Below are 15,468 nucleotides of genomic sequence, written 5' to 3'. Positions count from 1 at the left end.
GATGGTTGCCAAGCATGCCTAGGTGAATGCCAAGTACGCCTAGCAGGCCTAGGACGTGTGAAGCACTCCTATGGTACCCACACACACACACACACACATATATATATATATATATATATTGCATTACGATGGAAAATCTTAATCCATAGAAAATGTTTTCCACCTCTTAAAGCGAAAATCATTTTCTGCCCCCCACCATTGCTTTCGATGCCAGCACATGGTCCACAACCGCTCCCAACATGACCACACAAACAGAGACAGAGTTGCTCCTAGAAAACATTATCTCTGTAACAACAAAGATAATATAAGCTTATAATCAAATGATTAAATATAAGCCCATTCAAGCCCAAAGACAAACCGAGATGTTGGTGAAATCTGGATGAAGATAACAACCATGAAAAGCCCAAAACAGCTAAACTCATTTTCTCAATTCAGAAGCTAGCCCTATAACTTGGAAGTAGAAGAGCATTACACATTTTGGATCAGATGACATACAAAGGGAATCTTCAAAACCTTACCAGTTGACTTGGGGATTTAGCTAAAACCAAGGCCCCCTTAAATGAATAATAGATAATCAGTGTACCATATACCATAAGTTATATATTAGAGAGTAATTTTTTATTTTATTTTTCTTCATTTTGCTGTTATACATAGACAATTCTGTACTCTTCTTCAATTTCTCTTTTGGTTTTCTCATACATAGACAATCATGTAGTCATGTAGATAATTTCAATGGCTAATCACAATTTAATGATAATCAAGTTTCTTGTTAAATTTACCAAATTGGACCAGCACCCACGTTAAGCTAACCAATATAAGATAACTTAGCGTAAATTTTTCTACCCTCAATTTAACATAAAATAAGAAGACTAAAATATAAAACTCACCTTCTATGTTTCACCAAAATTCATTTTAGTCCTCTAATTTTGTTTTCGTTCATTTCAGTCATCTAACTTTTAAGTTTATTTAATTAATGTTTTTTCATCAACTTTTGTTATATGTTGTGGTTAATCGATAAATTATTCCTTACTGAGCTTAATTGGAAAGGTCTCTTAAATTGTTCACCTATTGCCTATAAGGTAAAAGTTGAAGCTAAAACGTTGACAACATTCAAGAAACGAAAATACCATTATTAAAACCACATGTAATTACTCTACAAAGCTCAGAAGATCACAATTTCGGCTCCTTGAAAAATACAAAATAAAAAAATAAAAAAATAAATAAAAAGAAGAAAAAGAAATAAATCAGATTCCTGTATCAACTCACCAACAAACGGGGCCCAAACCATTATCAATTATTCCCTGAGAAATAGAAATTAATTAGATTCCTATAAAGATGAGAGCATTTTATATGCCAAAGATGAAACCAATTGATATATAGGAAGTAAACACTGCACAACAGTTTGAGGAGCTGCCGTTTTTCACATCATCGTAACAGTGTTAGTCACATCATACACATGTATTGTTCACAAGCAAAATATGAATATAGACCAATAAGTGATACCCTTTCTTCTTTTTTTTTTTTCTTTTTTTTTCAATTTTAAAAAAAATCATTTAGAAAATTAGAGATATTGACACTATATTTTATTTTTATTTTTATTTCAGAAAATATTGACAAATGTGGATTTCACGCTTAGGAGTTAAAAATCCTTTAGTTTTTGTTTATATTTTTATTAAATTAACTTGTATATTTTTAGACATGTAGAGACTCAGTTGATGTAAATATATAGGAGGATTGATGTAAATATTTTTGTTATATGTAGGAAAATATCATATATAAAATCAAAATTAAAAACATATTTTGTTTGTGTGTGTGTGTATATATATATATATAACTTGCTCCCCTACAAAATTTTCTGGCTTTGTTACTGATACCAAACATCATATAAATGACGAAAATTTATATGGTGCAAGTATTAAAGAAATATCAAATTTTCGGAACACAAGAAAACATGTGGGTGAATTATTGGCCTCACCAATCTCTATCCCCTTCTTACTATTACTGGTAGAAAATAAAATCTATTGAATGTAGTTTTCCTTCTCAAATTCAGAATTCTTCTGTATTATTTGCCATTAAAAATATTCCATCCAGCATTTTATATTGGGCACAAGTAAATATTAAAAGTACAACTGAAACCAAGGCCATCCTTTGAACTAAGTCCAACATGCCACATAATTTATATAAAAAAAATTACACTTATACAGAATACTCTCAAATATAAAATACATAAAATGGAAGTCCAATTGAGCACAAGACCAACACTAGACTTCAGCCAAACATGCCATACAATGTCAAAACAAACAAGGGAATACACAAAATACCCTCAAATGCACCAACATAAACTTTGAGTGTGATTATTTTTGAAATAGGAAAACAACACCATAATTCACGTAGACAAGCATGATTCACTCCCCAATCTTACGCCATTCTCATGCACTGCCGCTGCAAGATTAAGGCTAATCTTCATCTGACTCTGAGAACATGGTCGGCACCACTTTCTACAATACCTTGCATGCAACACCAAAACAAAGAAAAAAGAAAATTATAGAATATCTACAACAAGCTACTTATATTGTAACTAGTTCGAAGACAATTTTATATAAAATCATAGCAAAAGTTAATAATCTATAGAGAAGCTTGACAAACTCACCTGACATCACCCCTTAAATGCATTAATTTCTTCTTTGTCTAGGTCTTTGATAATTAGGCCTTCTCTTCTTGTCTTTTTGTTCTCCTTCAACAAACCTTACTAGCCATTTAGGTTTTCCTACTTTGTCCCATAGCTAATCCAAACAACAAGCCACATCCATAGCTGATTAACACAGCCTTCCAACCAAATCCGCTAGCAAACAATGAAACATTGTCTTCTTGGAATATTGATGGTAGTGTTGGCGGTGTTAGTTCATCATTGCTACATTCAATTGACAATGGAAATCCACATAATCCCAAGTTCCCATAGTATGAGTCGTTTCCAAATGTCCCAAATTGTTTGCCTTGAGGAATAGGTCCTGTGAGTTGGTTTCATGAAAGATTTAACTTGGCAAAAAATGTTAGACTTGTCAATTGAATAGGTATTTCTCCAATGAGCCTATTTGAAGAAAGGTCTAAGGATTCAAGTGCTGACAAATTTGCCAACGATAATGGGATATGGCCAATTAGGCTATTATAGGAAAGGTTGAGCAATCAGAGAATTATGAGCCTTGCAAGTACTTTTGGAATCTCTCATTCGAGTTTGTTACTTGATAAATTAATCGTTGTGAAGATGGTTAGGATTCTCTCTAGTTCAGTGTCCAAACCTTTCACTGTTACCACCACTGAATCTTGATAATAATCAATTTCACCCATGTATTGTTGTTTTTTACCTTCATCTTTAGTCATCATAGCATTCAAATTTTGAAAGTAATTTTTTGGTAAAAAACCAGTAAACTCATTGTGAGAGAGGTCAAGAATTCATTGTTTAGAGAAAATATTTCCACTAGTCTTATGATTTCCTATCGGACCATAAAATCTATTGGATTTCAAGACAAGAACCTTTAGCTCTTGAAGAGCTTCCAACCAATAGGGGAAACGATAATTTATTTTGTTATCTCCCAGATCTAGAACTTCCATTTTTTTACAGTTGACCAAAGACTTTGGCAGTAGCCCTTCCAACTGATTACCATTAAAGACAAGTGTTATCAACTGATTATCCTTTAGCAAATGTATCAGGGATGGCACCGTGGAAGTTGTTCATTCGCAAATCCATCACTGAGATAGATTCACTAATGTTTCCCAAACATTGTGGAAGCATACCACTCAAACTATTATGAGAGATATCAAATAATCTAAGGGAACTTATATTGCAAATCATAGATGGGATATTGCCAGTCAAACTATTGTTTGAGATAAAAAAGGATCTCTGTAGAGAAAGGTGGAATAGGAAACTTTTCTTGCAGCAGATTGGCACGAAGGTCAAGATATATTGGATTCTTCCATGGAATTCTATCTATACTTGATAAAAAGTTATGAGATAGATTTAGGTAACTCAAATTCTCTCCAATTTCAAACATCCATTCTGGAATTCGGCCATAGATCCTATTAATTATTAGATAGGTCTAAGTAATCTAATTTTTTTGACAATGTTAAGAAATTTGGGAATTCAATTATGTTGCAAGAAACTAATTTCACGTACTAAAGAGCGGGGAAGGAATAATTAAGCTTACTTTTGATGCTCAAAGATTAACTATTATATGACAGATTAAGATCTTGTAGATATTTGAGCTTCGTGCGCTTATCAAAATCCACAATGCCACTCAAATTATTTGATGAAATATCAAGATCTATAAGATTAGCAAGATTGGAGATTGATTTTGGAATTGAGCCATATAGCTTGTTATTTCCCACTCTAAGAATCTGTAGTGAATTGCTACGATGGAATTCACTAATTTGACTAGTCAGTTGGTTGTTAGACAAGTCAACTTCAATGAGTTTTGTGAAGATGGTTAAAAAATTGGGAATTTTACCTTCAAAGTTGTTGTTACTTAGGTCAATGTATTTGAGATCTTTTAGGAATGAAAGTGACCGTGGAATATGACCAATGAAGTTGCTAGATTTGAGGAAAATTTCAGTAACTTTCGTGAGGTTCTCAAGTGATGCGGGTATCAATCCTGCAAAATTGCAATTTTATGAGATTAAAAAAGATTTCCAAGGAATATGCATTACCAACTCAAAATGATGATGAGATTTTACCAGTGAGCTGGTTGAATTGTAGAGCCAAGTAAGAGAGCTCCTTGAGTTTTGAAAGTAATGATGGTATCTCACCACTGAAATCGTTATTTGATAAATCTAAATGAGTGAGTTGTGTAAGGTTACCGAGCGATGTAGGAACTGACCTGGTAAAACTGCATTCATTCAATCCCAAATTCCTTCAGAATTTTAGATTGCCAATTGATTTCGGTAATTCTCCTGAAAAAGTCATCAAAGAGACATCCAAGATTCTTAGGGGATTGGTCCAATTTGCCATTGGGAAAACCACCATGAGTTCTCTATTTTCCTTTAGATTGAGCTCGCGTAAGTTTGGAAGGTGGAAAATGTTATTTGACATCCTCCCATTTAATTGACAAGCTTCGAGAATAAGGGATGTCAAAAAAGAAGACAAATTCATGAAAGAACTAACCGAAACAAGGGACATGTCAACTTTATCAAGTTGAAGTTCTCTTAACTTGGTCAAATTTTTGACAAGCCTCTTCATAAAAGATTCTTCAAGGTAAACGAATCCATTGTGAGAGAGATCTAGTGAGGTCAATTGGGAAAGTTGGGATAATTTAAGAGGGACTTGGCTAGAAAACCAAGAGCCTGAAAGGTTAAGATATCTCAACCTAGCAAATTGACCAAATCTAGATGAAATTGGCGGAAAAGAGAAGTCGTTGAAAGCAAGGTTGAGATGTTGCAGGTGAGGGAGAAGAAAGAGGCTAATGTTTGAAGGGATGGTGCCATAACGCCAGCTTCAACTGAGGTCAAGGCCAATCACGGCCCCCCTCACCCTATCACACGTAACCCCATCCCATGAGCAGCAATCAATGCCCACCTTCCAAGACTCCATCTTTGTATAAGAATTATCACACAAGAATGAAGCAGACTCTGAAAAAGAAAACAAATGCTTAAATTGGAGCAATGCAGAGCTCTGGACTTGGGAGCACAGTAGTGCTGAAGAAGAGGAGAAAGATGATGATGATGATGAAGTAAGTTGAAAATGCAAGAGCAACAAGAGGTAAAAGAGTTGGGAGAGCCATATGAACCGACTCATCATTCCTAATGAGTTCTTAAGTACATACTTGGAGAGATGGTAGGTTAGTCTTTTATAGGAAGCATGTCATGGATTGATAATAACTACCTCATTTCTTGTTTACAGATCCAACGTGTTGTAGCTCGCGACATTATCATTACAAATGCTTCTATGTGAAAATGGATCGTGTGATTTCGAAGAGTAGACTCTGTATTTGCATTTGAGTGAGACTTCTAATTCCTCTGACACAAGAATCACAAGCACCAAAATTGAGAAAATAGGGCAATAAATTATAGGGCATGGACTTCGCTATGTGACAGTGTAACTTTTAAGTCTTCTCTTTTGGACATTGATAACTAGTGATTAAGAAAGAAACAATTTTCTTGTATGATCTGTTTATTTTTTAAATTAATAAATTAGATATTCACCAAGAGTGAGTCTTAAACCCACGAGACGACTTGTCTGCCATCATGGTTTAGAGCATTCCCAATAAACTTAACAAAAAATTCTAACTATATTTTTACAAGAAAGTCATTTTCTATTCATTTGATAATTAAAAATTCTAACTAAATTTTTGGTACACTTCCAAACAAGCTCTCTATTTCAATTTTTTTATTTTATTTTATTTATAACATCTAATCTATTTCATTTAAATACTTTTTATTTTATATTATTTTATTTTAGTACATACTATTTTCCCTCCATCCCTCCAACATTTCCTTCAGGTTCAAATAACAATCCCAACAACTCCACCACCTTCAAGTTGCCAATACACAATACCCACCAACAAAACCCCTGACCGAGCACGCCCAGACCCAAGTCCATTAAAATACACCCATCAGACAAGAGCTCTAACCCCACTCAACCACTTCTAACTCAAGGCTGTCACCATAACCCTTTAGCTGCCATTGATGGGATGAGTGAAGACCAATTGTTAAATATATTCCCAATTCTCCTAAAAACTTAAATTGATAGGAGGAAATTATAAATTTAATTATTTAACCATATAACTCTAACATTCTCTTCTCAAATGTGGGCTCAAACTCTTTTTTAATAGGTGATGCTTAATATGTAAAATTTTAAATGAGAAGTAAAGTCAAAAAGACAATGATTGAATTTAGGATCTCCCACTCTGATTTTATGTTAAATTTATAGTTCTTCAAAAAACTTAAGGTGATGAAAATGGCAAATTTAATTATTTATCTACATAATTTTAAAACCAACAGCCAAAAAAAGAAAAAAAGAAATGGAAATCTGTTGGAGGAACAGGTTCAGCCATAATGAGAAGAAGAAGGTGAGGGGGGAAAAGTGGAGAGAGATTCAATGAGGAGGAAAAGAAAGAAAATAAAAAGTAAGAATGGAAAAAAGAAGAAAAAATAATAATAAAAGAGAGAGATCTCTTGAATGGAAATACAAAACAACAATTTTTGTTGAGTTATTGTAGCTTTGCAATATTTTGTTGAATGACTGGCGAGTAAAAGTTGGAGACCAAGAAAGGGTTTGGCTAACCCTAACTAACATATAAAAAGAAAAAATAAAAGTGGTTTGTTGAATTCATTGTATAATTGCAATTTCAAAATTTCAAATGTTAGCTTATACTGGTGGGCTTAAGGATTGCTTTGCACTCATATATAATTACATATTACATTATAATTCCATCAAGTTAATAATTAATCTTCATCATTAATTAGATGTCTAAGATGGATGCTTCTCAAAAAAAGAATGTTCTTAGGTGAAAAAATTATTTAGTACCCGAAGGATCACGTCACCCTTCTATAGTCCTACCCAATAAATGAATGTCATCTTTTAATTTATTGAAGTTAACCAGTGCCATCCATACCAAAAATTAAGCAAACTCTTGTTATAGAAAAAATGGTAAAATTAGCCCGGGAAATTTTATTTTTTACAGTCAATGTTTGCAATTTTAAACTTTTTAAATGTTAACTGATATTTCAATAAATAAATAAATAAATGTAATCTGCTATTGATTAGCTTATGGTTCACTCTTTACTTATATACAATCATATTTAATTTACATTAAAGTAATGTTGTAATTACAAAATATTTTATAATATTTTTATAAAACTGCTTATGTAATACGTTTTTACTAATTCTTATTTGGGCAAATAATTGGCATCATTTTTTTTACTTAACAATAACCACTCACCATATCAATAATTTATTTGTAACTCTATATTTTCCTTTACATTGTAATTCTGTCGATATTTAATTTCTCCCTTAACCATGTATGTTGAGGCTCTTTCATCAATTAAATATTTTTTAAGTCTTACGCGTGGATTACGGTTGTTTAGTAACATTTTTCTAATGCTGTTGTTTTACCTTGATGTTTTAGTTCAATGATTATGACAAACACCCAAACCGGGAAGCACATGAAACCCATTTTGGGTGTCAAATCCATTTTCCATATTTCACATTTGCCGTCAACAAAGCCATCATACTTTGCACGCTGTTATAAGTGGAATAGATAACTTTCTCAGGACAGGTTGTTTGATTTACGGACTTTGGAAAAAAATAGAAGAGGGGAATGAAGACGGACATAGGATAGGAGTGTGAAAAGGGCTACGTGAAAAATGTAAAATGTCTACTTGGTTCTTGTTTTCAGTTTTGTGTTTTGTTCTCCAAAACAGTTTTAGGTGTTTTTTCACCCCCCAAAAAGTTGTTTGCCACTAGTTTTCTGATAGGTGGTGTTAATAATTACACACACAAACCACACACAAACGTAGAAAACAACTGAAATTGAAGGCAGAATTGCTGTCGTTTTGTGCGTGTGTACGGTCATGTGTTATATTGTGTGCGCAAAGTTGTTTAGCACTAGTTTTCTGATTGGTATACACACACGTTAAAAAAAAAAAAAATTGAAGGCATAATTGCAGCTGTTTTGTGCGTGTACGGTTATGTGTTAAAGTGTGTGCGCAGCAGCTTTAATTACCATGATTCCTGCGTGATTGAGGAAGAATATGCATCATGTGAATCCTTTGCTGTGAAAAAACCAAGTTCTTTGGGTCGACCATCCTCATGTTGCTGTTGCACGCATAACAGACTAAGACGGATGCAACACAACAGTACTTCTGACAGAGACTGTGAGTCCCCATATAGTTGAGGGACCATATTAGTAATTTGAGCATAATTATCCCACTAATTTGGATATTAAATAAACATTACGTGCAATCATGATTAATAAGCTAGCCTACAAAAACCGTTATCACTTTTGGAAAGAGATACAATGAGATATGGTTCGAAAGTTGATGATTGGTATTAGAATTCTTCCTTAATTAGGCGTGATTAATCTAGCTAAAAAAAGACTAAAGACTTGCATGCAAATTAATCTCAAATTAGGATGTTGATTTGGAATTTCAAATATACATTACAAATGCCCTTTTAGTTTATGGCAGATAGTTAAAATTCCATAATTAAAAAAAAATTAAAAAAGAAAAGAAGAGAAAAGGTAGTTAAAATTAAACTTAAAACTAATGCTATCATCAAGAGCTTGTTTCTCAACAACAACAAGAAAGGGAAGAAAGAAAGAAAATGCTATCCAAGAGCTTCTTTTGAATTCTATCATAGTTTTAAGATGATGCTTCAGAATAAGTCATTGATTATTATGATTGAGTTCAAAGTTACTTCTTACACACTCACTTAAAATAAAATAAAATAAAAAACCTTAAGGATATAATAACGACGATAGCATTCCCATCACTATGGTGTATCTTTTTCCTTTGCTGGTTGAAACTCAAACCAAGGTTAGCATTGTATTCAAAATCGTCTTATGGATTATTCCATTAGATGAGAGGTTTTGCATTCCCCCTATCCCCCGAATATGTATATTTCTTCTTTCTTTTTCCTCTTTTTTTGTGTGTTTGTGCGCTCCTCATTGACATTTTTTATTTCAGATTATGTCATATATACGTGACTAGTTCACGTAGTCACCCCTTTTCTTGGTATAAATTTTTCAGAGTCCTGAAAGTATAGATATGGTAGTAGCTAGTCATTTCGAGAAGTTCCTCACTAACCTAAATAATAAGAAATCATATTCATAAATCATAGCCATATGAACCATTACAAGAATAATAATACTCACACGTAAATGACCCTATAATGATAGAAATAAAACTTCAGAATCTATTACACTAACAAGTTCAAATGGACAAACTCAAGCCTGTAAAAAATACGAAGATATAGAACCCAGATAGGTTCTAACGTATATAAAAGATAATACAAGAACTGATGAAAAGAATCATCCAAAGAAAGATAGAAGAAACAAGAATGGAATTGTGACATCTCAAGCACCAGTGCTTTACTTTGATGGAGGTGGGGAGAGGAAAGGAATTGTTGGGATTGTGGTCGGAATGGAGGGGATCGAAGAAATTGTGGTTGGGATAGTGGGCAATGGATTACCTGGCAGAGGAGGTAGTGTCACCTTGGGAACAATGGGCATGGTTGGCAATGTTGGGACTTGGGTGCTTGGCAATGGTGGCTGTTGGGCTTTGTGAAGCCTAGTTTATTTTTGACCCGTTTTGTAGTCCATTGTAATTCTGTGCGCAGGATATAAAAGCCGCTTTTGTGATTAGGGTTTGTTACTATTGTTGTGTTTTTAGAAAGAGAAAAAAAATATTGTAATCGCACTTTGTATTTTTCCCTGATAATAGTGAAATTCCTACAACTCCGTGGTCGTAAGCAAATTACCGAACCACGTAAATACTGTCTTGTGCGTATGATTATTTTCTTTAACGTGTGTTTTCTCTATTTTTTTTTTCCTCACAGGTTGTAATTTCGGTTTGAATTCCCAACAACTGGTATCAGAGCCTAGGGTTAGGTTTGAGTGAAAGTAATGGCAGAGGAAGCAGGAAAGGTATCTGGAATAGAAAAGTTTAATGGCACAGACTTCGCATATTGGAGGATGCAGATTGAAGATTATCTTTATGGGAGGAAATTGCATCTGCCTCTTTTGGGGACAAAACCTGAGGCTATGAAGGCTGATGAATGTGCTCTTCTTAATAGACAGGTACTTGGAGTTATCAGGTTAACTCTGTCTAGGTCGGTTGCACACAATGTTGTAAAGGAGAAGACCACAGCAGATCTAATAAAGGCTTTGTCTGGTATGTATGAAAAGCCGTCAGCAAATAACAAGGTGCATTTAATGAAGAAACTGTTCAATCTAAAGATGGCAGAGAACACATCAGTAGCACAACATCTTAATGAATTTAACACTATCACAAATCAATTGTCGTCTGTAGAAATTGATTTTAATGATGAGATTCGTGCTTTGATCGTCTTGGCTTCTTTGCCAAACAGTTGGGAGGCAATGAGGATGGCAGTAAGTAATTCTATAGGAAAGGAAAAACTCAAGTACAATGATATTCGAGATTTAATTCTGGCTGAGGAGATTCGCAGAAGAGATGCAGGTGAAACCTCAGGATCTGGTTCTGCCCTAAACCTTGAGACAAGAGGCAGAGGTAATAACATAAATTCAAATCGGGGTAGATCAAAATTCAGAAATACTAATCGGAACAGAAGTAAATCTAGATCAGGCCAACAAGTACAATGCTGAAATTGTGGGAAAACAAGTCACTTTAGGAACCAATACAAAAGCCCTAAGAAAAATAATGAAGATGATTCTGCTAATGCTGTAACAAAAGAGGTACAGGATGCATTACTTCTTGTAGTAGACAGTCCACTTGATGATTGGGTTTTAGACTCAGGAGCTTCATTTCATACCACTCCACATCGAGAAATCGTATAGAATTATGCTACAAGTGATTTTGGTAAGGTGTATTTGGCTGATGGTTCAGCCTTGAATGTTATGGGTATGGGAGACGTCCGGATATTGTTGCCTAATGGGTCTGTTTGGTTACTGGAGAAGGTTCGACATATTCTTGACCTAAGGAGGAATCTGATCTCTGTTGGACAACTTGATGATGAAGGGCATGCAATACTATTTGTTGGTGGAACTTGGAAGGTTACAAAGGGAGCTAGGGTATTAGCTCGTGGAGAACAGACTGGTACTCTATATATGACCTCAACTCCAAGATGCACAATTGCAATTGCTAATGCAAGTACTGATACAAGCCTATGGCACCGCAGACTTGGTCACATGAGTGAGAAAGGGATGAAGATGCTGCTGTCAAAATGAAAACTACTAAAATTGAAGTCCATTGATTTTGACATGTGTGAAAGCAGCATCTCAGGAAAGCAGAAAAATGTGAGCTTCTTGAAAACTGGCAGGACACCGAAGGCTGAAAAATTGAAGTTAGTGCACACTGATTTGTGGTGGCCTTCTCCGGTTGCATCCCTTGGAGGTTTAAGGTATTACATCACTTTCATTGATGACTCAAGCAGAAAGGTATGGGTTTATTTTCTAAAGAATAAATCTGATGTATTTGAAACTTTTAAGAAGTGGAAGGCTATGGTTGAGACAGAAACAAGTTTGAAAGTAAAATGTTTGAGGTCAGATAATGGAGGAGAGTACATAGATGGAGGGTTCAGTGAGTATTGTTCTGCACAGGGAATTAGGATGGAGAAGACCATTCCTGGGACACCACAGTAGAATGGTGTGGCTGAGCGCATGAACAGAACTCTCAATGAGCGTGCTAGGAGTATGAGGTTGCATGCTGGACTACCAAGAATTTTATGAGCTGATACTGTTAGCACTACAGCTTACCTGATAAACCGAGGGCCATCAGTTCCCATAAAGTTCAAACTTCCTGAGGAGGTTTGGAGCAGTAAAGAGATAAAGCTTTCACATTTAAAAGTTTTTGGTTGTGTTTCTTATGTTCATATTCATTTTGATACTCGTAGTAAACTTGATACAAAGTCTAAAATATGTTTTTCAGGCTATGGTGATGAGAAATTTGGCTATAGGTTTTGGGATGAACAAAATAGGAAAATCATCAGAAGTAGAAATGTGATATTTAATGAATAGGTATGTACAAAGACAGGTCAACTGAAGTGTCAGATGTTACAGAGATAGATCAAAAGAAATTTGAGTTTGTAAACTTAGATGGATTGACTGAAAGTACTATTCAGAAAAATGGTGAAGAAGATAAGGAGAATGTAGATTCACAGGTAGATCAGAGTACACCTGTAGCTGAAATCCGCAGATCTTCCAAGAACATTAGACCTCCACAACTTTATTCACCCGCTTTAAATTATCTCCTGTTGACTGATGGTGGTGAGCCAGAGTGTTATAATGAAGCCTTGCAAGATGAGAATTCAAGTAAGTGGGAGTTAGCCATGAAGGTTGAGATGGATTCCTTATTGGGGAATCAGACATAGGAACTGACTGAATTGTCAGTAGAAAAGAAGGCTTTGCACAACAAGTAGGTATACAGAATAAAGAATGAGCATGATGGTAGCAAACGTTATAAGGCCAGATTAGTTGTTAAAGGGTTCCAGCAGAAGGAAGACATTGACTACACAGAGATATTTTCTCAAGTTATGAAGATGTCAACAATTAGACTGGTGCTAGGAATGGTGGCTGCAGAAAACTTACATCTTAAGCAGTTAGATGTGAAGACGGCATTCCTTCATGGTGACTTGGAGGAAGACCTTTACATGATTCAGCCAAAAGGGTTCATTGTTCAGGGACAAGAGAATCTAGTCTGCAAACTGAGAAAGAGCTTGTATGGCCTAAAACAAGCTCCTAGACAGTGGTATAAGAAATTTGACAGCTTTATGCATAGAATTAGGTTTAAGAGATGTGAAGCTAATCACTGTTGCTATGTTAAGTTTTTTGACAATTCTTACATCATATTACTATTGTATGTGGATGATATGCTTATTGCAGGGTCTTGTATTAAGGAGATTAATAATTTGAAGAAACAAATGTCAAAACAGTTTGCAATGAAAGATTTAGGAGCTGCAAAGCAAATCCTTGGTATGAGAATCACTAGAGACAAGGCTAATAGTATATTGAAACTTTCACAGTCAGAGTATGTGAAGAAAGTTCTCAGCAAGTTTAACATGAATGAAGCTAAACCAGTGAGCACACCCTTGGGTAGTCATTTCAAATTAAGCAAAGAACAGTCACCAAAAACAGAAGAAGAAAGGGATCATATGAGCAAAGTGCCCTATGCCTCAGCTATTGGCAGCTTGATGTACGTTATGGTGTGTACAAGGCCAGACATTGCACATGCAATGAGAGTTGTGAGCATATTCATGAGTAGGCCTGGAAAGCAGCATTAGGAGGTAGTCAAGTGGATTCTGAGATATCTAAAGGATTCATCAGATACATGTTTTTGCTTCACAGGTACAAGTTTGAAACTGTAGGGTTATGTAGATGCTGATGTTGCTGGCGATATTGATAGTAGAAAGAGTACTACTGGGTTTGTATTTACTTTGGGTAGTACAGCTATATCATGAGTTTTAAATCTGCAAAAGATTGTTACTTTGTCTACTACAGAAGCTGAGTATGTTGCAGCAACTGAAGCTGGAAATGAGATGATTTGGCTCCATGGTTTCCTAGATGAATTGGGTAAGAAGCAGGAGATGGGTATTCTACACAATGACAGTTAGAGTGCAATTTTTCTTGCTAAAAATTCGGCTTTTCATTCAAAGTAGAAACATATACAGACAAAATATCACTTTATCCGGTACCTTGTTGAAGATAAGTTGGTAATACTTGAGAAGATATGTGGATCTAAGAACCCGGTAGATATGTTGACTAAGGGTGTCACTATTGAGAAGTTGAAGCTATGTCCAGCTTCAGTTGGCCTTCTAACTTGAGGACAGGAGGATGAGTTGCAGGGATGAAGGATTGCTTTTGGAGGATAGCGGCTGATGTTGGTGATTGAACTAGTCTCCAAATGGGAGATTTGTTAAGCTTTGTGGAGCCTAGTTTATTTTTGGCCCGTTTTGTAGCCCATTGTAATCCTATGCGCAAGATATAAAAGTCGCTTTTGTGATTAGAGTTTGTTACTGTTGTTGTGTTTTTAGAGAGAGAGAAAAAACACTGTAGCCGCACTTTGTATTTTCTAGTGAAATCCCTGAAACTTCGTGGACGTAGGCAAATTGCCGAAGTATGTAAATACTGTATTGTGCATGTGATTGTTTTCTTTGACGTGTGTTTTTTCTATTTTTTTCTATTTTTTTGTTTCTCACAGGTTGGAATTTCGGTTTGAATTCCCAACAGTGGCAATGTGGACTTTGGTAGAGTTGGTTGATTTGGCAATGTTGGCAATGGGTTGGCAGGCAATGGTGGCAGTGTGGTAGTTGGTAATGTAGGCTGAGATGGGACTTGGATGCTTGGAAGTGGTGGCAATGTGGGCTTTGGCAGAGTTGGTTGAGTAGGCAATGTTGGCAAGGGAGTGCTAGGCAGAGGTGGCAATGTGGCTTTAGGTAGTGTGGGCACTGATGGCAAAGGAGGCAATGTGACCTTTGGCAGAGATGGAACTGTAGGCAGTGTTAATGCTGGGGGTGGAGCAGCTGGTGTATACAAAAGCTGTCGAGTAGCTAGGCTCACATCGATGCTTGAGAGTGACAATGCTATGATCATAGACAGAAGGAAACAATACTTAGAAAAAGCCATGGTTTAAATGATAGGAGCGGAAAGTTGTAGGAGCTAGTTCACTTCTAGTATTGGCAATGGCAAGTGGTGTCAAAGAAAACTTGTACAAGTTGGCATTTATAGAGGCCAAATGCCGAAGGATTTTAAGGACTAGGAAGTGCTAATGTGAGTTTAGCTGGTG

At 35.4% G+C, this 15,468-nt stretch overlaps 1 non-coding gene across 2 annotated transcripts; it reads right to left on the bottom strand.

Moving 5' to 3' along the window:
• Positions 1 to 2,154: 2,154 nt before the first annotated feature.
• Positions 2,155 to 6,073, bottom strand: LOC111988965 (uncharacterized). 2 transcript variants are annotated; one of them, XR_010629720.1, is made up of 3 exons: positions 4,729 to 6,073; positions 2,651 to 4,646; positions 2,155 to 2,507 (listed from the first exon to the last, which is right to left on the bottom strand). It is a non-coding gene; the product is annotated as an uncharacterized LOC111988965 (transcript). The 2 variants fall into 2 exon arrangements; XR_010629721.1 differs by having other exon boundaries at positions 2,155 to 2,498.
• Positions 6,074 to 15,468: the final 9,395 nt, after the last annotated feature.

Source organism: Quercus suber, unplaced genomic scaffold (genome assembly GCF_002906115.3).
Source record: "Quercus suber isolate HL8 unplaced genomic scaffold, Cork oak 2.0 scaffold_111, whole genome shotgun sequence".
Lineage (NCBI taxonomy): Eukaryota > Viridiplantae > Streptophyta > Magnoliopsida > Fagales > Fagaceae > Quercus > Quercus suber.
The sequence above is the reverse complement of the archived record's forward strand: the minus strand, read 5'-3'. Positions and strand labels throughout refer to the sequence as shown.